The sequence below is a fragment of the Rattus norvegicus genome, chromosome 2 (assembly GCF_021556685.1).
Source record: "Rattus norvegicus strain SHRSP/BbbUtx chromosome 2, alternate assembly SHRSP_T2T, whole genome shotgun sequence".
NCBI classification, from domain to species: domain Eukaryota; kingdom Metazoa; phylum Chordata; class Mammalia; order Rodentia; family Muridae; genus Rattus; species Rattus norvegicus.
The window spans coordinates 210,996,931-211,019,277 of record NC_141535.1 but is presented as its reverse complement, the minus strand read 5'-3'; the positions used below and the strand labels follow the sequence as shown (position 1 = coordinate 211,019,277).

Sequence of the window (22,347 nt, the reverse complement as noted above, 5' to 3'; positions counted from 1 at the left end):
CCTACCTAAACATTAGTATAAAAATGATATATAATGTGTAAGACTTTTAGGAAAACTGAGACTATAAATGAACTTCTGGATCATTAGATCAGAAAAGCTCTAGGAGATAAAAACCTTGTTAAGAGGGTAGCCCCTCTCCACTCCTATCTTCTTCCAAATGAACTTTCTGGGTCTTGACTTGTCTGCCATTTCTCTTCTACCCACTGCCTGACAGAACCACACAGTACTAGGTTCTTCCCTATGGACCAAGTGGAACTCAAATGTTTTGATTTCAAATATTGCATTTAGAAATTTTCTCAGAAATTTTAAAGTGGGTGAGTATGGTAGGCAACGTTACCAGCTTCTTTTACACTGAATTAGCACCATGTGTCCCTTTCTAAGAAATGAAGTATGAGTGGTTGGGACATATATACTTCTGGGTCTGAGAGTTACCTAGATATATTTTTCATTTCTCTCTCTCTCTCTCTCTCTCTCTCTCTCTCTCTCTCTTTCTCTCTCTCTTTGTGTACAGCTGCAGGATAAGAGATAAAACAGACATAGCCAGGCTACAGAGGACTTTGTATGTGAGGAAAAAAACCCCCAAACATACAAAAAAAGAAAAACTCTCAAAAATAGAAGAATTTGTTAATATTTTTTATTGGACAACATTTTTATTTACATTTACATTTCAAATAATTTTTTTTAATCAAGTAAAGATTAGGTAAGTGTTTCTCAAAATGCGGTTCAGTAACCCCAAAGTGTTCCTCAGGCCTTTGGGAGACATTTGATATTTGAGAGTTATCTTCTCTGTAATGCCTGCTATTCATTTATTCAGAATGCCATTTCCTCTCTAAACCCTCCTCTTACACTGAAGAAGTTTTCAGATTATATACAACATATGATGATGTCATCACTCCCACAGGTAGTGGAATGTGTCCTTGGGTGTGCTTGTGCTTAAGAGTTTTGTTGTGATTTGTATGTATTTAATACTTATCAAAACAACCCATATCCATGAAATCATTTTGAGACTCTTAAATGCATTTGAATAATGGAACGAGACCTTGAGATTAAAACATTTGAGAGTCATTGAAATGGTCCATCTTGCCTATTGTAAAAATATTATGGACAATTCGAAGGAGCATATGAGATCACTCAGTGTCTTTGTTTTCAAAATTAAATTCAAAGTGCTTATTTTTATGAAGTAGTACAGAAGTAAAGAATAGGAAATAAATAAAATTTTAATTCAGCAGGAAAAGAAAAACTTTTTTTCTTAGTGGTGCAATAACTGAAGCAGATTGAAGAGATTGGTGGAAAAATGAAAAAATATAAGGGCAGAATTGAAAATCCTGGATCCTGAAGGGAGGAATGATGCAAATGAGTTGGCCATTCTGTTCCTGAGCCCATCAGTCCAGGGTTTGTTAGTTTGAACTTACAGCATTGGCAAGTGGGGTGGTAGATAAGTTATGTAAATATAAGCAGATTGGTTTAGGAGACTGGAGGTGCTTTGTCTTTTCTCATTAATTATTAAAACAAAGGGATTAATCTTCTATAAGCACCCGATCTCTACTCTATTCTTTATATAGAATTAATAATTATTACTAATCTATACAACTCATAAACATTTCAATTTTAGCCTTCATTTGAAACCTGAAACTCACATTAAATCTCAGACCCAGACTTTTGACTGAGGAATGTTTTACACCCAACAGCTTTGCTTTTTACCACACTGCCAGGGTATCCTGATGAGACCATGTCAGGCTAAACCGAGATGGAATGATCACGGTTTTGAGTGTGGCTCTGGGAGTTTTCAGAGATTGTCCCTGTAAGGCAGAGTAATCTTTGCACCCCAAAGATCCAGTGTGCACACCGACTGAAGTTTGGCTGCTTTGTACGCTTTGTACAGCTCACCTATCTGCAGTATATTCTGTATTGACTCGGTGTTTACAGTAGCTTGTGTATCGTCTTTATTCAGTCGTGGAAGTGGACAGAATCCATAGACATCTCTATCTCCTAGAACTTATGTAACAGAAGGAGCTGAGATTAAGCAAGATTACTACATAACATATGTATGATAGGGATATCGTTTAAGTAGAATAAAAGGAGACAGGGATAGTAAGATTATAGTGAGAGTATAGTATAGTATACTATACACATACATACACATTATATACATTAGTATATATACTATACTACTAATATATATTATATATATTACATGGTATTTTATATTTTAGTGTATATACTAATGTATAGTATATACACTAAATATATGTAATATATAATTATATATATTTCTAGGTAGAGTGGGAGGAGGACACGTAAGAGAAGGCATGAGAATGGGAAGGAGTCTCTTGGGTCTCCAGGGGTAGAAAAGCTCTAAGATGGGATGATAAACCCAGAACCTGTAGACAGGAACTATTGGGAACCAAGGGGCTACCCCTTGTTGAAACTGACAGAATGAAAGCTTAGACAGCTATTGTGGGGAGCTGAGCTCTCCTATGAGAGAGTGGAGCTTTTGTAAGATTTAGGGTAGAGGAAAGACATGATCTATGGAGGTTACCTAGAGAAGCTCAAGGAGGCTAAGAGTCTATCTGTTTTGGTTTATGTTATTAGCTTTTGTTACATTAGTGTCTTCACTAATTTAATGCAATATAATTTTTTTTGTCTCATGTTACTTTGTTCAGGTACATCTTGTGTGTGTGTGTGTGTGTGTGTGTGAGAGAGAGAGAGAGAGAGAGAGAGAGAGAGAGAGAGAGAGAGAGAGAGAGATGTGTGCACACAGGCACACATCAGTGTTATGTGCCTTGCATGTGGAGAGCAGAGGAGGGAGGCGTCTTCCTCTGTCACTCTCCATCATCATCCCTTGAGACAGGCTCTTTCACTGAACCAGAAGCTCACTCACCCTTTCAGCCATGCTGGCTGGCCAAGGCTCTCTTGGGCTAGAGAGACCTCCCTATCTCTACCTCCCGCTGCTGCTGCTAGAGGCACGTGTAACTATGACTGGCTTTAAGGACCGCTTTCAATGCTGTTCTTTATTCTGAAATCTCTGGCACTTCTTTGTCCTATCACGACAGATTTAACCAACTGTGTACCGCAGTTCCTCAGGACTTTTGCCGTTGTCCTCTGCCTTACATAATGCTACTTCTCTAGGCTCTAAGCTTTTGTTCTGAAGGGCCATGTCATCTTGTAGCGTGCCTGTTCATGTGCTGGGCTTGCTTGCATTTCAAAGAACAGTTTCATGGCAGGAACAGACAGGCGGAGATGCAAAGCTGTAGTGGATGCCTTTTGCTAAATAAACAGTACATTTGGATCTAAAAATTATACGTTACTGTGGAAACAGAGATTTGTTATACATTCTTATCATAACAGACAATGGAACAATTCAACTGCTTTGCGTGTGGAATGGGCTTTGCTGCTTCACTATCTTTTCATTTAAAAGTTTTTCTTAAAATCGGGTCTTTGAGAAAAAAAGAAAAGATCTTATAAATGAGTGATGGGGGATATAATAATTTAATAACACAAAAGACAGTTCTTATTTTGTGTTTTTCAAGATCAATCTTATTTAGCCCAGGCTAGCCTTAAACCTACTGTGTAGTCAAGGATGACCTAGAACTTCTGATTCTCCTTACCTCCGTCTCCCAAGTGTTTGGATCATAGGCTTGTGCCACTATGCCTAGTCAGTTTATGTGGTACTGGGGATTGATCCCTGAGCTTCCTGCACATTAGACAAACACTATAGCAACTTAGCCATATACCGTGCCCAGGAGACACAATTTAGCTATCCATAGACAGATTGCCTCTTCTCCTCTGAGAGGTTAGTCATAAGCAGTATGAACTGCTGTGCAAAATGCCCATGCAGACATGAATCTGCTCTGTTGGCAGAGTCCTGTGCCCTCCAGTTTGATGAGCGGCCCACGGTTACTTATTATTTTGTGCAGGGTCACTTTGCACACTGGCTTTCCTTGCATACTGCCCCTGGCATTCCTAGCCTTGTGTATTTATTATTCCCCATCTACCATGGTGAGGAATGTGGCAGGAATGAATGATGCCTCGGAGCCACACAAGGTAACAGGCTATCTGTTTGGCTCTGGAAGGCATATGAGTTTGTGACTTTTGTTCCAGTGAACAATGTAATTGTTTTAATTTTTTTTAAAATCACGTTTCTACCGTTGCTTGGTAAATAATGTATCTTAACTGTACTTGGGTTAAGAAAGCCACAAGATAGATTCTGACCACATAGGCACACAGCAAAATCAAATAAATAAGAAGGGCAAATATTGTAAAAGTTAAAAAAAAGAAAAGCCTTTTTAGGAGTAAAAGTTCTCATTTTCGTTCTTCGTCATCGATCAACTTGATTTCCTTGTTTCCACGTTAGGCTCTTTCTTGCCCTGGAGACTCAATGATTTTATGTCTAGTGGTTCCTAAGTTACAAGATATCCGGAATTAGGTGGTAAGTATTTTTCTTTCTTTAGTACAGGCCTGTAAAACCCCAGCAGATGTATTTTAAGGCAATCAAAACGAAATGGAGTCTTGCGTAATTGGCTGTTCTCTCTAATGTTTCCATAAAAACAGAATACTATAGACAACCCCTGGAAATATGGAGACCTTTTTCTTTCTGAATGTAAATGGAATGAAAACGAGGTTGAGACCAATCTGTGTGCATGTACATACATTAAATCAGACGAAAATACTGCATCCAGCTTTGTACATGGTGCGCAGAGTGACTGGCCTGTTTATTCGAAGTCTCGACTCCTCTTATTGAAGAAGCCTCAGCAAAAACTTTGGGATAACTTGAGTTTTCAGAGGACCAAGCTGATGACAGATTGTTACCGTTGTGTGAATTCCCTTAAAAATATCTCTAAAAATGAAAGTGATGGGAGATAAGACCAGCAAAGCCTCAGAACTTTTTATTAAATCACCCTTCTTTTCATTTCTCAATCTTAAGAATAGTCAGCTCTTTTCGCTGCTAGCACAAGATGACCCACAGGACGAATGTACATTGGCTTTTCTCATCCTTTTATTAGAAGAAATATCTCTCTTTCTTTTTCACCTTCTGGGGGCTTTTAGCCCTAGAACTTCTAGAAAACTTGGAAAGAAATTTACCGGAAGGAACAATTGAAGCTGACTTGGCAGATCAGGCCCCTGGCTTGGGCCATAGGCTCTGACATCCAGTTAAGGGATATTATTTTGATGGAAGACATTATTTTGAGAGTGAGACCCAGTGCTTTAGAAGAAATGGAAATGGCATATCTGCTTGAAAGTGCTGACACTCAGATTTGGCCAGGACACAGTCCTAGGAATGAGACCGGAGAATATGCCTAGCAGGGAAATTAACATAAGGAGACCCCCCATGGAAATGGGCCTTCAGAAGGTTCATAATGGAGACAGTGCATAATCAGAGTAGGAGATTATCTTAAACATAATATGCTATTCCAAACCCATCATAGAGCTGAGAGCCTCACGGAAGTTGCTTAGAGCAAGGGATAAACTAAGAGAAGGGTTGGCTATGAACATGAGTGGGAGAAAATCTGGAGCAGGGTGAATGGGAGGATTCACAGAGATTGACATTTGGAAGAGGTCAGATGGAATTAAAGAAGTAGGGAAAGTAAACGGAATATTCTGACATGACTACTACTGCTGGTGTCCAATATCTCAAATTTCTGGAATTCTCTATGTGTCTTTGAAGGGACAATATCAATTAGGGTAACTTGGTTAGATATTAGCAAAGAATTGGAATTCCCTATTTAAAAATAGAGCGACAGACATGGGAAGATTGTGCTTCTAAGATACGCAGTCTTAGAAACTAAATTTAGAACAATTATGAGATGTAGTGGTTCACACCTTTATTTTGGAAAAAAAAGCTGTGTGTATGGATGTTTCTTGCATATGATATATGTTTGCACACCACACACGTGCCTACTGCTCTTAGAAGCCAGAAGAGGGCATCAGATCCCCTGGGAATGGAGTTACAAACAGATAAGAGTTACCATGTGGATGTTGGGATTTGAAATCAGGTCTTGTGAAAGGGCAACCTGTGCTCTTAATTGCTGAACAATATCTCCAGCCTGAAGGTTTAAAGTCTTTACTGTGAGGACTCAAGGAAATGACTAGACTAAGCCCAATTCATCTAAGTTAAAAGGCTTAAATGAGTTTTTAAAAAAAGAAAGAAATACAATTTATAAATTTTCCAAAGTAGAAATATTGCTGAGTTAATGACGACAATTTTCCCATCTTTTGGCGAGAGATTGCCACTATTAGCACATGAGAAAAACCACAGAATGTGCAAAAGAAAAACCATGATGTCCAGTGAATAGGTACATGTATGATTTGACTGCTAGGGAAGAAACTGATAAAATCCAATCATCCATCCATCATAGAAATAATAATGCAGATAGTTACACTTAATTAGTTTAATTTAAAGGGTCAAATGGCCACATAATAACTGTAACACCATTTCTAAAATGAATAAATTTCCCTTAATTTCATACATTAAGCAGAGAATTTAAAATTCAGCAAGGCATGACTTATCACATTATTCCATTTGCTTATTATATCATGAGTATAAATAGCACCTGTTTAAAGAGAGGATGGTACAAGAACATGCGAGGCAGGGGACTGATAGACACTGTATGGCATTGTGTTAATTTAAATGTTCCAGGGCATTTATACAGCAGTGTTCTGAAACACCTGCATGTAATGCAAATCCCTTAGTGTTGGAGAACATTCTCCATCCAACAACTGTTTAAGAAAAGTTCCAGCAAAATTTCATAGTAAGAAATTACAAAGCACTTTACTGACTGGACTATCTTCCCTGCCCCTCATAATTCTTTCTTGTCTGTAATTTGACTTTTTGTAATTTCAGTTGTCTTTGATCAACTACAATTCAAAAGAGTTAAAAGAAAATTTTACAATTTAACATGCGTATGTTTTAAATTGTATATTATCTCATTAGAAAGATCGCATCTATCTTGTCAAGATGTGACTTAGGCAGAATGTGTACTATCCCTTCTAGGGTATCCATATAACTATACAAATTTCTTGTGAGAGATTTAGCGTCCATCTCGGTGATGCTACCTGGACAGAAGCACTGAGGATCCATCTGCCTGTGGATATGTTTGATAAAGACCTAGCATGGTTGCTTTTGCAGCCATCTTGGTTTTCTTACAACCTCCCCTTGTCTCCCAGCTTATCATCCCGGACAGCTCTTCTACCAAACTTCTACCAATCACAAACCATATTTCATTTCCATTCCTGTATTTTTCCAATGTTAGGAAAATCAACTGTCTACTGAGTCACCAAACAGCTGTCCAACCTTCTATTCATCTTCACTCTTTAATTTAGTTGGGTCTTAGTTGAGCATCGGTGAAAGGCAATATCAAGTATGTTTATAGAGAGTTGGCACAACAAAACGTTATTTCTCTAAGACATAGTCATATAGCAGTCATTGTGTTTAACAGGTAACACATATTACACTTAATATACAAGTAGATTCCCATTCCATTTACACTGATGTTTAAAAAAAGACTTTCTCCAAAAGTTTTAGGGCTGGTAAATGAGGAACCATGAGCCTCTCATGTTCACTACCCAGGATACTTACTTGTAGGTTTATCTTCAGTCACAGCAAGACTTGAAAGAGATGACACTCAAGTAAACACATCATTGAGGAATCAGAACAGCTAGTATTTGTTATAAAAATGGTCAAAGAGCTGCTCAATGGGTGCACACGTCCTTACTGATTTCTAGTAGCTTCCATACCATGCCTTAGAATCATTTATGCATTCTCAAATATTGAATGTTCGTTACGAGCCATGTACCGTGCCTGACTCAGGAAAAGAGTGGTTATGATGGATAGTTTTCTATTGTTGTGACAAACACCCGAGAGAAACAGATTCAAGGGGTTGCCTGTCTGTGTACCAGAGGCTATCTGTGGAGATCTCTGGCCCAGCTGGTAGGATGGTTCAAGCGAAGAGGAAAGGGCACGAAGAGGGAGGGGGAAGTTCCTCTACCACCTCAGCTCTTGCTATTGCTGCTGCTCTCTCTGGTGAAGCTGCCCTGGCAGCCACTGTTGCTCTGAGAGGCTGCACTGGCTGTGCTGAGTTGAGCTGAGCTGAGCAGAGCCGAACTGAGCTGATGGAGGGCTGACTAGTGGGCCGAGTGTAGGGGAGCTCTTGGTGGTGATAGCTTCAAGAGGGCGTTCTCTTTCCCTGCTGCATTACAGCTCGTAGGTGACAGATACTCTCAGATGATGGAGCAATGCTCACACCTTTTTTGCATTCTGGATGGGATCTTATACACTGTTTTGGGGGTGCATTGGGGTCTGACAGCAGGTGCTTCCTATTGGCGTGTTCTGAGGTGTTAGGGATGCCTCCTCTACATGTGGAGGGGCTTCCCCTATGTGACTGATGGCCACAATTCTTTCTCTGGGAGGTTGGGGCTATGTGATAGGGGCCTGGTGCTGGGGTGGGTTCCCAGGGCTTCAAGCCCTAGCTCAACCTTATCAGGCTTCCTCTCATGGTTTACCTCCACACAAAGGGTGAAGATTGATTTGAGATCATGGTTGTAGATTCTGTAGTGTAGAGGGTTCAGTTCATAGGTCTTTGGCCCTGTCACCATGGCGAAGCAAATCATCACCGCAGCAGGAAGGGAGACAGCAAAGAACTGTGTGCCTCATGGTGACTGGATGCAAAAAGTAGTAACAGGTAATGCCTCGCCATACTGTTCATATATTCCCTTGTGGGGTGGTGGACTGTTCTACCACACAGAAAATCTGATAAGGTTGTGTGTAGCAAGTTCAGAACCCCGATAAATCTCATAATGGAGAATGGCAGGAGTTCGAATTAGCTCTTGACTAGGTTTCTGTCCTGAAGCATGTGACCAGGACACCCCATTAAGAAGACCATGACAACTGGTCATGTAACATAAAAACCTAGAATTCTCCATGCTGATAGGAGATACACCCTGAGTTTCCCTTCCTAGGTATTACTTCCTGCAAAGGGTATTTGATCCTTTATTCACCCTGAGTAAGACATATGCAACTTCGTTCTCCATGAATAAAACAGTTTGGACACACAAGAACTGTCTCTTTCATCAAGGACTGCAGCGAGCATTGAGGGTGGATGGATGGGCTTTGTCATACAGAGCCACACCTCAGCTTCCTGTAGAAGGCCTCTCCTCTAGCTCCTCCATACTTTGGCACCCACTCCAAGCTAAGCTGGATTCTACCCCATCCCAGGCTTATCTCGGGTCAGCAGACTTCCAATTCCATACTCCTCAAGGTGACCAGCAACATCTGGGTACACAGAAGGATGGGAACCATAGTTCTCAACTCTTTGAGGTCCCCAGCAGTGCCTGGGTACTCAGGAGTTTGATAATCACAACATCTGTCCTAACCCCCACCATTTCTCACCTGGAGAAACACGGAGTGGGACTTCTCTCTCAGACTGTTTTGCCTTCCCTGGGCGGCACTTTGGCAGCCCTACACCTCAATGACTAGGATGAAATAAAGCCCAATGTCCCTGCATTCTCACCTTTCCTGAGACACACGTTGGCCCCCTGACATCCCAAAGCAGCAAGGCAAAAAAAGCAGAATGATGTTTCCTAGTGAACTTTTCCCCCACATTTTCCCCATCTTCCACTGTTATACGTCTCAATAGTCTGTTCTAGTTTTGAATCATTCAATGGACTAAACCATTGACAGAGTTACACCCAGTCATCTCTGGAGATGCTACCACATCTGTACTGATCTTCCAGGTATCTCTCAATCCTCCCCACCCCAAGTTGACACTTAAGATTACCCATCACAGCAGTGAAGAGCACAGCACTGTTGATTTTTATGCATTGAGGATTCCACTGCCACCTGATTGGCAAAATAGGTCTTTTCTTTCTTGTATTTGGTATGGAAAGGATCTAGATAAAGCTACATACTGAAGTCATGGGTCTTAGTTGTCTTCTTTCGCAGAATTTGTCCTCCATTAAAAGCTAAAGTAACTATCGTAGTTTACAATGACCTCAATATTAAAGTGAATACACCAGTAGTATATAATGAAAAGCAGTTTTTGGTCTAGGAATTAATAAATATATCAGACCATTTTTCATCGACTTGCAGGATGCTCTGGTCTCTGATGCTATGGCAGTAGTGCCTAATGGATTCATACATTGATCCTGGGTCTCGTTTCCAGATGTCTAAAAGCTATGACAGGTGTCAGGAAATGCCCCAACCTTCAGGATGACCAGAATGCTAGGCTCAAGACTTTTATTGGTTTATTGTGAACTGCCAGTGACTGTTCTCAGAGTTGAAGACTTCATCTTTTGACGGTGACAGTCATCACTCAGCTGTCATTGGTTAATTGCTTAATTATATTATGTGGCGATAAGTGAAGTTTTAGGCAGTAAACTCTCCCAAACAGCTGTGATCGGATTTGTTTTTGATACTTTATTTAATTTTCAATTACATTTGTAAAATGATAATTAGTCTAGTCTATCTAATGACCCCATCTCAGACTGTAGAATATTTTCCAAGCATGTTTTTTTAATTACACATGAACAAACACCATAATTTTAAAAGGGTTCAAGTGAAATGGCCACTCACATAATTTCCACCATGCAATACCAACCAAATATTTAGAAGTCTGCCCCCAACCCCTAGAAAAAGGTTCTTAACGAATACGAAATGTTTCTTCCAAAAGGTTGAATTCATGTAGTAATTTAGAGACATATCTTTCTCTTCAAAAACCTTGGAATCTAGCTCTTGACCTTTTCTTCTGTGCCCAGGATAAATAGAATTCTTTGGATAAGCCAAATGACGTTAGAACTGGTCCTGAGACAAAGGTTAAGTTCTTGTAAAGACCACAATTGGATTTTTGCTTAATCTGTAAAAAGCGCCTTTATCTGTTTTGTTTTTTCCTCTAAATTTTGCTGTCTCTCCTAATTAGCTGTACCTTGCAGGGAATTTCTGTTCTTTCTCAGTCCTTTAAGGGGACTGTGTGGGTGACATTTAGAATAATCAGAGTGGGCAAGAGTGAAGCTTTGTTGTCGTTTCTCCTTGCTAACAATTCCGAGTTTCTGAAAAGTCTGGCCCATGCAATGAAAAGTTGTGTGCTTAGTGAGACGGTATCCAACTGGGCAATCTCCTAGGTCTTGGGAAATGTCCTAGAAGCTTGGCAAGAAGTTGTTCTCATGAGAACATGAGTGCTGCCAATTTCCAATTGGCCAAGACACATTACACGGACAACTTTCCCTCTGAGCAAGCAGGCAGTTCCACTCCAACTGGAATCTGCAATGCGAAGATGCACAGGGGAGGGAGATTAAACAAACCTTTTCAGATTCCCAGTCCAGGTGAATCTGTCATCCTCTCTCGTCTGCTGCAATTTCCATTTGATCAGTGACCATTTCAAATATTGGGGGACAGTGGGCATCCTGTGGGTTAGTTTTTAGGATTGATCAAAAGCCAAGGCACATACCACACGAGTGAACTCAGATCCCTTTTTATACATATGCAAGCTATTGAACCTGCTGGAACAGTTCAAAATTTAGATCTGCTCTGTGAGGCAACCTGCCTGTCAGGTTGGCCCCAGCTCAAATGGTGCCCACCCTTCATGCAGTTTAGGAGAAATGGTGACAGCTGTGTTCTTTGCCTGACTGCTTCCATTTATGAAAACATGAGGGTAAATGGTAGACACTCCCACAGGCCCCTTTACCTCGAATTCTTTTCTAGCCACAGCCAAGAGTAAAGGAGCCTAATAGAACAGAGCAGCAGCCATTTACAGCCTACCTCAAATAGGTTGAGTAGAGTTTTTATTTTTTAAGAAAGCCCAATACCTATCTATCTATCTATCTATCTATCTATCTATCTATCTACCTACCTATCCATATTTTCCTAATTGTAATTTGTAAACAACAATTTTGTTCTTTAGTTTTGTGTGTGTGTGTGTGCATGTGTGTGTGTGTGTGTGTGTGTGTGTGTGCTTCCACTTGCTTTTCTGAAGCTATGTATGCATATTTGTATGTGTGCATGTATGGAGATCATCAGTGGACGCAGATGATGTCCTTTACTTTTTGAGGCTGTGCTTCTTATTGATCTGTCATCATGTCTCATGCTTGTGTAACAAATACCTGTATGACTAATGACCTCCACCCATGCATACAGGCAAGTATGCACCACATAGAGCTGCATACAAATGGGCAAGTGCACAATTAATTAAAAAACAAACCAAAATTGCCCTTTACAAATTGCAAATAGGCAAACATATTCCTTGAATGGTAGAAATTATCATTTGTTTTTAAGATTGTCTCAACTCACGGACAGTTGTCTCCAACTGCATCCATTTCCCTCTAAACCACATGACCCTGTTGTTCCTTACGACAGTTTTTCTACTGCTCAATTGTATTGGGTTGAATGGTCTTTGGAGATGAAGGCAAATAGGTCACCATTTTCTTCCCAGAGATAAGCACACTTGGGGCATCACTTTTGGGTTCTACGCTATAAGGAGGTTAAAAACGTGATTTTTTTTTTACTCATAAGAAAGAAAATCCTTTTGTGAGAGAACTTATAGTTGAGTCATGAGAGATGACTGAAGCAACTTGTGCTGTTTGATCTGGAGAAGGGACAAGCCACAGGACTTTAAACCTTGGAAGGATTTTAATTTGCAAGATGGGTTGGTCCAGAGTATGAGACAATGTCCATGGGACCATGTCTTCCACAAGACAGCCGTCAACAACTAACCAAGACTCTTGCTTCTCCAGCACTGGGGCAGCCTCACCACCTGTTTTACTAAAGTGCTCTCAGTGTTGACTTATTATAGTATATAGTTGAAGTCCCTCCTTAGTGGTCAACTGAGATGACTGAAACATACAGGGATTTGGCTTGGAAAACTCTCAAAATTGATCTGAAAAGGAATGGTTTGCTGACTTGCTTTTAAGTTTAAAGGATTTTTCTAACAAGACAGATTTCCAGTGATATACATTATTTACCACATTAAAATTTTAATATATCTCTTTCTTTTGATGGATTCCTTTTCCATCTCTATATTTTGTTACTAGAAGAAGGGGAAATGATCGAGAAATGGGAAGATCTGTGCTATCCCAGGACTAGAGATGACATAGGTCTTTTTTGAGTCACAATGGTAGCACCCTGGCTGAGTTTCCGGACAGAAGACACACCAAAAGACAGTTTAACTCTAAAAATGGGTTTTTAGTCTTGTCATGGTATCCTATGAAAGGCACAGAAGGAACAAACGTCGTTTATGTGGGTACAAGTGGTGGCTTGAGAAACTGGGATGTTAGAGATATCTGGGACAGACTGGATTGTAGCAGATCTCATCCCTTAAGCCATTTCCACCCAACAGTGACCTTGGAAAAGGAAAGGGCCCTTAGTAACGATGATGCCGAGTTCCTATGAGGCCAATAGGCATGTGCCTCAAAGGCAGATTTCACCTAACTTTTCACTTAACTTGGGTTAAGCAACAACATGGCAACAGAAATTTCTTCTGCACACTTACCTATGGGGCTAAGCTTTTCCAGCTTTTCCATAACATAGCTAACACATATAGCTAATGGCTTGAGGGAATTCAAGCAGTAGATCTAGACAGCAAAATTCTAAAGTCCCTCTCAATTCCCTTATATGACACCAGGCATTAGCAGTTTCCGTTGCTATTGTTTAGGCAGGAGAATTCTATGTCCTTCTGTTCTCTCTCTCTCTCTCTCTCTCTCTCTCTCTCTCTCTCTCTCTCTCTCTCTCTCTCTCTCTCTCCCCCCTGTACAAATGCCTGTAAATCTTACAATAATTCAAACTTATTTCAAATGTATGATTTCCTGCTTCTGTCTCTAGGTGAGGTGTGGCCTCTGTGTCTGCAGCTGTGAAATGTGCCAAGTCACAGCACCTGTTCCGGGACAGATGTGCTGTGCAGTTAATGAAGCCTCACCTTTGGGTACCTCTCACGTTCTTTGAGCTTTCTCTTAAGCCCTTGCAGCCAAGTTTCCAGGTTTAAAATAAAAGACGTCTCGTTAAATTTGCACATCAGATTTTTACAAAGAGTATGCTTAGTGTAAGTATGCACCGATTTTTGCATGAGAAAGACACTGAAATTTATTCATTGTTTATTTGAACCTTCAATGTTACTGGGAGCTCTATATGTTAACCTTACCTCAGAGTTGCCATAGCTATTCATATATTTGTTTTCTTCTCAGGAAGATAGCCTGCCTGGGACAATTTCTATGCCCCCACAAAGACTGGTTTCTTTTAGAGGTGTCACAGTTTGTTATCTTGATTAACATAAGGCATGTGCGATTGTTTACACTATCATGGAGCCTGGAGAGTTGACTCCAGAGGCCAAGAGTATTTCCATGCTCTTCCAGAGGAACTGAGTTTGGTTACAAACAACTTAACTCCAGCTTTAGGGTTTCTGATGCCTTCTTCTGGCCCCCACAGGCATGGTAGTCACATGAACATATCCACACACATAATTGATGGTAAAAGTACTTAAAATGATCGTTGTTTTCATTGCTATACATTGTATGGGACATGGAGTACTGCATTCCACGGTCTCTGCTGATAACATTTACCTTGTGATGAGTCAAGTGTTAAATTGTTTTTTTCTGGGTTAAAATTTCATTTACCTTAGGACCTTTTTATTCATAGTATCTTTATTAATCTACGTACTGGTCTGAGCCACATTCCATGGCCACTGCTTCTCTGATCAAGAGAATACATATAATACAGAATCAGAAACTGGTCCTCACATATGCAAGAAAATATTATTGGACCATTCACAAAAGGGAACTGAGAAGAAAGGAATTTTATTCTGAGGCAATTGTCCCCTCTGTTTTTGCTCATTGCTTATTTTATGGGTTCTGTCAAAAAGGTCTTTCTTCCTTCTATGTATCTTGTTCTACTGCCCATGGGTAAAACAGGCATCCTTCCCTTTCACTTTTGTTTGTAGCTCCCCCAATCTCTCTTACTGTTAGCCAATGCATCTCCATGTTGCCATGGGAACCATCCCACTGATGCCCACATGCTCTGTGTTAGTCAGGGTTGCACCCATCCCACACTCTCCTACTTTCAAACAACTCAAGTTCTCAACTCCATCTGAACTCCATCAACATTGGAAAGGATTCTGACAACCTGTAAAGAGAGATTGGTTCTGTTCTTTCCCACCTGTGTGTTGGGTAGCAATTTCTTCTGAGTTGAGACATTTCATCCTGCATGGAGACACATGAGGCTTAGGAAATAAACTTCAAATGTTTGGAAAAGCTGAATCTTAGAAGGTTCATAAGGTTCTTTCCTTATAGAACCAGTAAACAACTGCTGGGGAAAGAGCTTTGATAAGTGAATGGCCCAGTTACCTGGAGTAGACTGACTTGCCCAGCTATTTGAAATTTGTACAGAGAGCTGCAGGGTTCCAGCTTCACTAGTTACCTGGGTTGGGGTGAGCTTTATGGGCCCTGCCTTTCACCCATACTCCTATGAGTAATTCTAATAAAACCCGTTGGTTCACTGACTTGGACTTTGGATTTGAGATTTTTATTTGGGTCTGTTGTTAGCTCCCTACCTGGGGTTAAGAGACACTGTGTCATCTTCTCCCAGGAAAAGCAATATATAACACTAGGACATAAAGGACTTTACACGATAGGATGTCCTTAAGAAACGAGCATTTTCTGATCAGTTTCTTGAGTGTTTTTTTGGCAAACAACTATAGCACAGGCTTGTAACATTTCTCATGTACTGATTGCTAATGACAAGTCAATGAGCTCAGCACTATTTTGAACACCGTAAGAATGAGAAGACTTACAATAATGGTCTAAAGAACATCACTTTTCCCCAGCCTTGTTGAAACTGCACGCCCCTATCATGGATAATTCTTACGCTGGGCTCACGTTTGAATGGTTTTTCTTTCCCCACTCATGTCTTGGTGTCATGATGTCAAACATTCCTTTGCTCCTATATACCAAGCCCCACATTGATAGAAAGTTCTAGGGACAAAGAATCCTTGGTTGTCACGTACCAATCTCTGTTAATGAGTTCAGCAAACACATACACTTGCATAATTCTGGCCAAGGTCTATGAAAATGAGGAAGACAAGGCATACAGATGGTTAGTAACGTCACCAAGTTTACGTAGAGAGAGAGTAGCAGAGCTGTGGTAGGAACCCAAGAATTCTGTATGCAGAGCCACCTTGACTGCATTGCAGTTAGCAATGTCAGCAAAACATTTAGTGTCATGTGTCGCCACATGGTCATCCATCAAATAGGCTCCCCGTTTAAAATGTGATTCTGTACCAGACCCTCTGCTACGTATTCAGAAAACTGTGATTATTGTGATGAACCCGATTTTTACAGGTGTAATCCTCAATGTAAGTATTAAGTATTTTGTCCACGGTTACATCTCTATCCCAGTGTCATATCCCATGTATGTGGTTTTATTGAAAAACACGTACTTTGCCTTGGGGGCTCCCCTTCCCCCAACCTGTAGGGTATATTTGGAATCTGTAAGGGTACATTTGATGTTTTTTAGGAACAACCACCCCAGACAGTGAGTGTTTTCAACACAAACCTATTTCGTTTCCTGTGTCTCTCAAATGGCTTCCTTGTAGTCTTTTTTGATACTTGTTTAGGTTTGGTTTCATGGAAAATCAATTTCATGATCGTGTTTTACTATAACTCCCTTTCTTCCCCTTCTCCTCTCTGTTCAAACACAATCTGTCTCCAGTCTCTCTGGGACCATTGGTGTGGCAGAACCACTTCCGTTTCGGTGTTTTGTTGCACCTCATATTGGGGTGATCTATCAGGCAATCAGCCACAGCAAGATGCTAAATGCCAGATGGTACTCTGCTAGAAAGGATCATCCTTCGAACATCTGTGGCCAGTCCTGAAAGAGGAAATGCCCTACTGTGTAAAGCATCTGGTCTGCAAATTAGTCACAAAGAATGAGGCAAAGGAAGAGAGTTGCTCCCCAAGGATCCGGCCACATCCTATGAGCTCAATGGTGTGCCCAGTGGGTGGACATGGGGATGTTAGGGGTGCATTCCCCAAGGAAGAGTTTGTTTACTTTGTGTCCTTCCTTAGCCTTTTTTATAACCGTGGATAAATCCCAGCAGCAACATGGGATTTTCTAGGATTCACTCGGTCTTATTTGTTGCTGAGGTATGAATAAATAAATACAACTAGAATAAATAAAAAATAAAAAACACTCACACAAAACAACGGGAGACGGAACATGTCCATTTGGCTTGCGGATTAAAGTCTATTATCTAGGGAAGCCTGGATTGGAAAATTGAGGCAAGGTCTGTAACAGAGGCCAGAGAGGACCACTGCCTGCTGGCTTGCTTCTGCTGGCTTTTTCTGCTGTCTTTCATATAATCTAGGTTCATCTGCTCAGGGGTGATATTGCTCATAATAGTATGAGCCCTCCCACATTAATCAGTAATCAAGAAATCTAGCAGACATGACCACAGGGCAATCAGATCTCAATTTAGAGTTCATCTTCTTCAAGTTAACAAAACTATCACCATTTTTCTTCTATTTTGTTTGTTTTTATGTGCGAACATACGTGCACCATGGTCATGCAGTACTCACAGAGGCCAGAAAAGGGCCCCAGTTTTCATATAACTGGAGTTCCAGGAAGTTGTGAGTCACTATGTTGGTTCTGCGAACTGAACCTGGGTCATCTGTTGCCAGTGCTCTTAACTGTGGAGGCATCACTTTAGTGCCAGCCTCAGTCTTTTTAATCAAAGTCAAAGCATGTAGGGAAGACTTGCTATGGGAAGATATATGTTGTGTCATATATGCATCGTATAGGGAATTTTTAGCAGAGGACCATCATCTTTAAAGGGTGAAGGTAAACAATTGAGTCTACATGCATTTGTTCGTTTCAAGTGATTTGATTCACTCATTTATTCACCAGCTGAAGTTTTGGTATTGTATTGAATACTTCATATATGTTGAATGTCTCAGTAGTCCTAGACTAGTCCTAAAGTCCTGAAAAAAATCATGTAGAACAGTCAGTTGTCTTCAGTCAACATTGTAAGGCTGAAGAGGCTGGGTTCTGAAGTCAGAATGAAAGCAGCAGAGGCAGAAGCAGCAACAGAGTCCATGTACTTGCTAGCACATTGTGAGGCAAGCAGGCAAAAAGCAGGGCTTTCCTTCTGATTGTCTTTTATCTGGACTCCACAGCCATTGCCCAAATTTAGAGTAGGTCTTTCCAGCTCAAATAACCTGATCAAGAACAGCCTTTAGAAGTGTGCCCAGCAACCAATCTTTTCTGAACTCTTAGCTAAGAATAATCTTTCTACCTTACTATATTTAATTAAAACTGCAAAATAGCTTTGACCAGGTATATTCTGTTCCAAGGGCTGCTGTTAAAAAGCAGGAATGCTTACACCTTGAACTACAGCTGTTAGCAAGACCTTCCCTCTGAAGATATTCTTCAGAATCCTTTCTGATTCTGACTTCTGGTGGTACCACTATTTGATGGCATTCTTGAACTCCCAGCTACAGAATCTCTGCTCCGACATGGAGATTTTTATATATACACCAATCATATTGGCTCTGGGCCCATAACAGTGATTCCATTTTTATTTCTGCCAGAAGGGAATCTGTTGCCAATAGCATTAGGAGCACGGGCTCCGGTGGGTTAGGACTTTAATATATTCTTTGGTCTCATGAGACCATGTAAGTTCCTACCATGGGAGATAATCTCAAGTTTCTATTGAATGTAAGTGGCTTGGGCTGGAGAGGACCCAACGAGTCATTCTGTCACATATTTATAAATTGCAGATGATACAAAGAAGTACCACAGAAGGCTAAGAGAGAAGCCAGTGTCCCCAATTGGGATCTAAGCTGCGTTCAGAGTCTAAATCTATTGGTTTCCTGTCTTATGTCATTTCTGCCTGTGTGGGTAAGTGCTAACCCTTATGCCACATGAAAGAATACTTGAGTGTAAATGGAAATTTGCAGAAATGTCATTGAAATCAGTGACATGACAAAGCTTCAAAATTTTCAATGACTTTTTTTTTTCAAATCCCATGACCTGGCTTTCTGGACTTGAGGACATCACCTTTTAAATTTGACCTCGGTTCCTCAGCTTTGAATGAAGATTATTATACAAATCCAAAATGAAATTGGCTAATGACTAATTAAAGGCTCCTCATCCACCATATGAGTGCTGAGAGCGAGCCACAGAAGGCATGAACAGTACTTGTGCTAACAGCTGCCTGACAGATCCTAGGTGTGGGTGTGCAGTCAAGAAGATGACAAAGGTTATTGCAGGCTGGCCTCTGAACTCCTCTCTTGCAGGTCTAAACGCTTAAAAGTTAGCCTCTGTTTGATGATAGCATTTAACATCTAATGCTTGCATTCTTTCCTTAGCACTGATTACTTCAAGGGAAAATATAGAACTTGGTAGACACATAAGCTTTCCCTGCCCTTTACCCAATTTCTTAAAACTCTCAGTGTTTTTTATTTAAACCAGAAAGAATGCATGGGATACTCCATCGAATTCACACACCCCATGCAAACCATTTCTTTTTGCAGGAAGGTGGAAAAATTAAGACATGGATATCTTTCAAAACCTCATGTAGGTCAGAAGGGCCCACATTTCAATGAAAGGGTCAAGAAAGCCGTCTTCTGGGACCAGTGTCTCCACAGAGGTGGAAGATTTGCCAACACCTGTGTGACTCATGATCAGAACAAAATGGCTGACTTTGCTGTTGCTTTAAAAATTTCAATTTTTAATTTTAAGCTGTTGCTTAAGATCAGGCAGAAGGCAAGTTTGGAAGTGCAAACTTGGCCTTTTCTATTGCTGGATTTTGACTGTCCAGTGAAAGGCAGGCACAATGTTATTGGAGGAGTTACCTGCTCTCTTCAGAAAGGCATTTTCTGTATAAAAGAGGAGACCTGTTTTACAGATTTATGCACTGAGACCTCAATGCTCTGGATTAGTCTCATCTAGTTCAGCACTCCCTCATTTCTCTGTGGGACTTGGAGATTATATTGGCCCATTTTAACCTTAGACTCCATAGCTAGGTATACAAGATTCCATAGGTCTTTAAGAAATTTGACATCATATGAATGTTAAATGAATTATCTTATTCCCATCTGTGCTACCTAAGTGCAGGGTCATCTGTGGAAACTGACACTTCTTTATGCACAATGGTTTACTGTAGCTTCGATACAGCCTCTGGCCATAATGACCAATGTATGTATGCTTTGAAAGACAGAGTAGAGAGGAAGTCCCTTTCTGAATGCCACAGCAAGTGAAGCCCACCTTTAAAATGATTCTTGACAATAAAAGGAATTTTTGTTGTGATTAACTCATAGATAGTAGTTAACAAGTTATGAGCCCTTGGCAAAATCTGACCCACGGAGAGCCCAATAAATCTATAATATATTATTACTCCTGAATTCTGACATCTAAAAAAATAGTTGAATAATACACAGGGACAGAATCTGTCCTCCAGAAGATGGGTTTCTAGGGTTATGTGGGGTACAATGTTGTTTTGTTTGGTGAATCAGAAAGCTCTTGGCTTGATGTTCAATGTCCAACTCAACAAAAAACATTACGTCTTTGAATCTCAGGTCCCAGTCCAGACCTTCTTAATCAGAATTTCTATTTAAAAAAATCCCCAGATACTTAAACCACTTCCTAAAATCCAGGAGGTACTTGTTTGAATACTACCTTGCCGTAAACAGGAAGCAATTGTTCATTGAATACAATAATAAATCCAAGAGTAGACAGTTGAAAGTCTATCAGAATCATTCTGTCTTAGTGGTTCAGTTGAAATCCCATATTTTTGCCACCTTACTTCCCCTGTAGTACTAAAAAGGCAAAACCATCATTCCTTAACCCTATAATCACAAAGTAACCCTTATACTATGATTTATAGCTAGGAGGAAAGGTGAAGGGAAAAGCAATATGTTAGGTAATGATCTAGTTGCTAGAACATTGTACTTGAATCTAGTACAGTGACAAAAGATCTAAGATAACTTAAAAATGAAGAACAAATTTTGACTCTCCTTTTCCTGGTTTCAATTCATTCACTGTCATTCTGCTCTGTTCTTTGGGGCCATGGGAGGCAGAATGTCATTAGGAAGGGTGTAGGTAGAGCAAAGTTGTATTTAGGGAGCAAAGACTGGTGACTCAGTTTCCCAGCATCCCCTTCAAAGGACAGAACCCAATGACCTAACTTCCTCCCTTTGGATCTCAGCTCTTAAAGATTCGACTACCTCCCAACATCACCACAGGATGGCATCTGACGCCTTACTTCTGGGAATATTTAGGATCCAATCTAGAACAGGCAGTCATGAAACAATAAAGTAGGGCTTCCTTGTTTATCTTGGAAGGGAACAGGCCTCTAGGAATTCTGTCCCCCATTGCTCATCACTAGCACAGGGCTAGGCTGAACACAAGGGGGCTGCAGAGTGAAGCATTTGAATGTCACTGTACCACTAAAGGCATGGTGCACATTCAGTGGATTGGTTGTTTTTGTTAATACATTTTTTTTGAAATTTAAAAATAGACATTTATATTTATTTTTTTTTATTTTAAACTGTTTTTTTTTATTAACTTGAGTATTTCTTATATACATTTCGAGTGTTATTCCCTTTCCCGGTTTCCGGGCAAACATCCCCCTCCCCCCTCCCCTTCCTTATGGGTGTTCCCCTCCCAACCCTCCCCCCATTGCCGCCCTCCCCGCCACAGTCTAGTTCACTGGGGGTTCAGTCTTATCAGGACCCAGGGCTTCCCCTTCCACTGATGCTCTTACTAGGATATTCATTGCTACCTATGAGGTCAGAGTCCAGGGTCAGTCCATGTATAGTCTTTAGGTAGTGGCTTAGTCCCTGGAAGCTCTGGTTGCTTGACATTGTTGTACATATGGGGTCTCGAGCCCCTTCAAGCTCTTCCAGTTCTTTCTCTGATTCCTTCAATGGGGGTCCTATTCTCAGTTCAGTGGTTTGCTGCTGGCATTCGCCTCTGTATTTGCTGTATTCTGGCTGTGTCTCTCAGGAGCGATCTACATCCGGCTCCTGTCAGTCTGCACTTCTTTGCTTCATCCATCTTGTCTAATTGGGTGGCTGTATATGTATGGGCCACATGTGGGGCAGGCTCTGAATGGGTGTTCCTTCAGTCTCTGTTTTAATCTTTGCCTCTCCCTTCCCTGCCAAGGGTATTCTTTTTCCTCATTTAAAGAAGGAGTGAAGCATTCACATTTTGATCATCCGTCTTGAGTTTCGTTTGTTCTAGGGATCTAGGGTAATTCAAGCATTTGGGCTAATAGCCACTTATCAATGAGTGCATACCATGTATGTCTTTCTGTGATTGGGTTAGCTCACTCAGGATGATATTTTCCAGTTCCAACCATTTGCCTACGAATTTCA

At 40.6% G+C, this 22,347-nt stretch overlaps 1 protein-coding gene across 11 annotated transcripts in view; it reads left to right on the top strand.

The window, feature by feature from the left end:
- Positions 1-22,347, top strand: part of LOC102553943 (uncharacterized) — a 174,592-nt gene that overhangs the window by 106,700 nt on the left and 45,545 nt on the right. Inside the window, exon 2 of one of the 11 annotated variants that reach the window (XR_015672500.1) lies at positions 18,748-18,868. The exons of 9 other annotated variants lie outside the window; for them this stretch is intronic. The gene's annotated coding sequence lies outside the window, so the exon portion shown is untranslated. Of the gene's footprint in view, positions 1-13,804; positions 14,022-18,747; positions 18,869-22,347 lie in introns of those variants that run through there. One more of the 11 variants, XR_015672502.1, reaches the window with a different exon arrangement.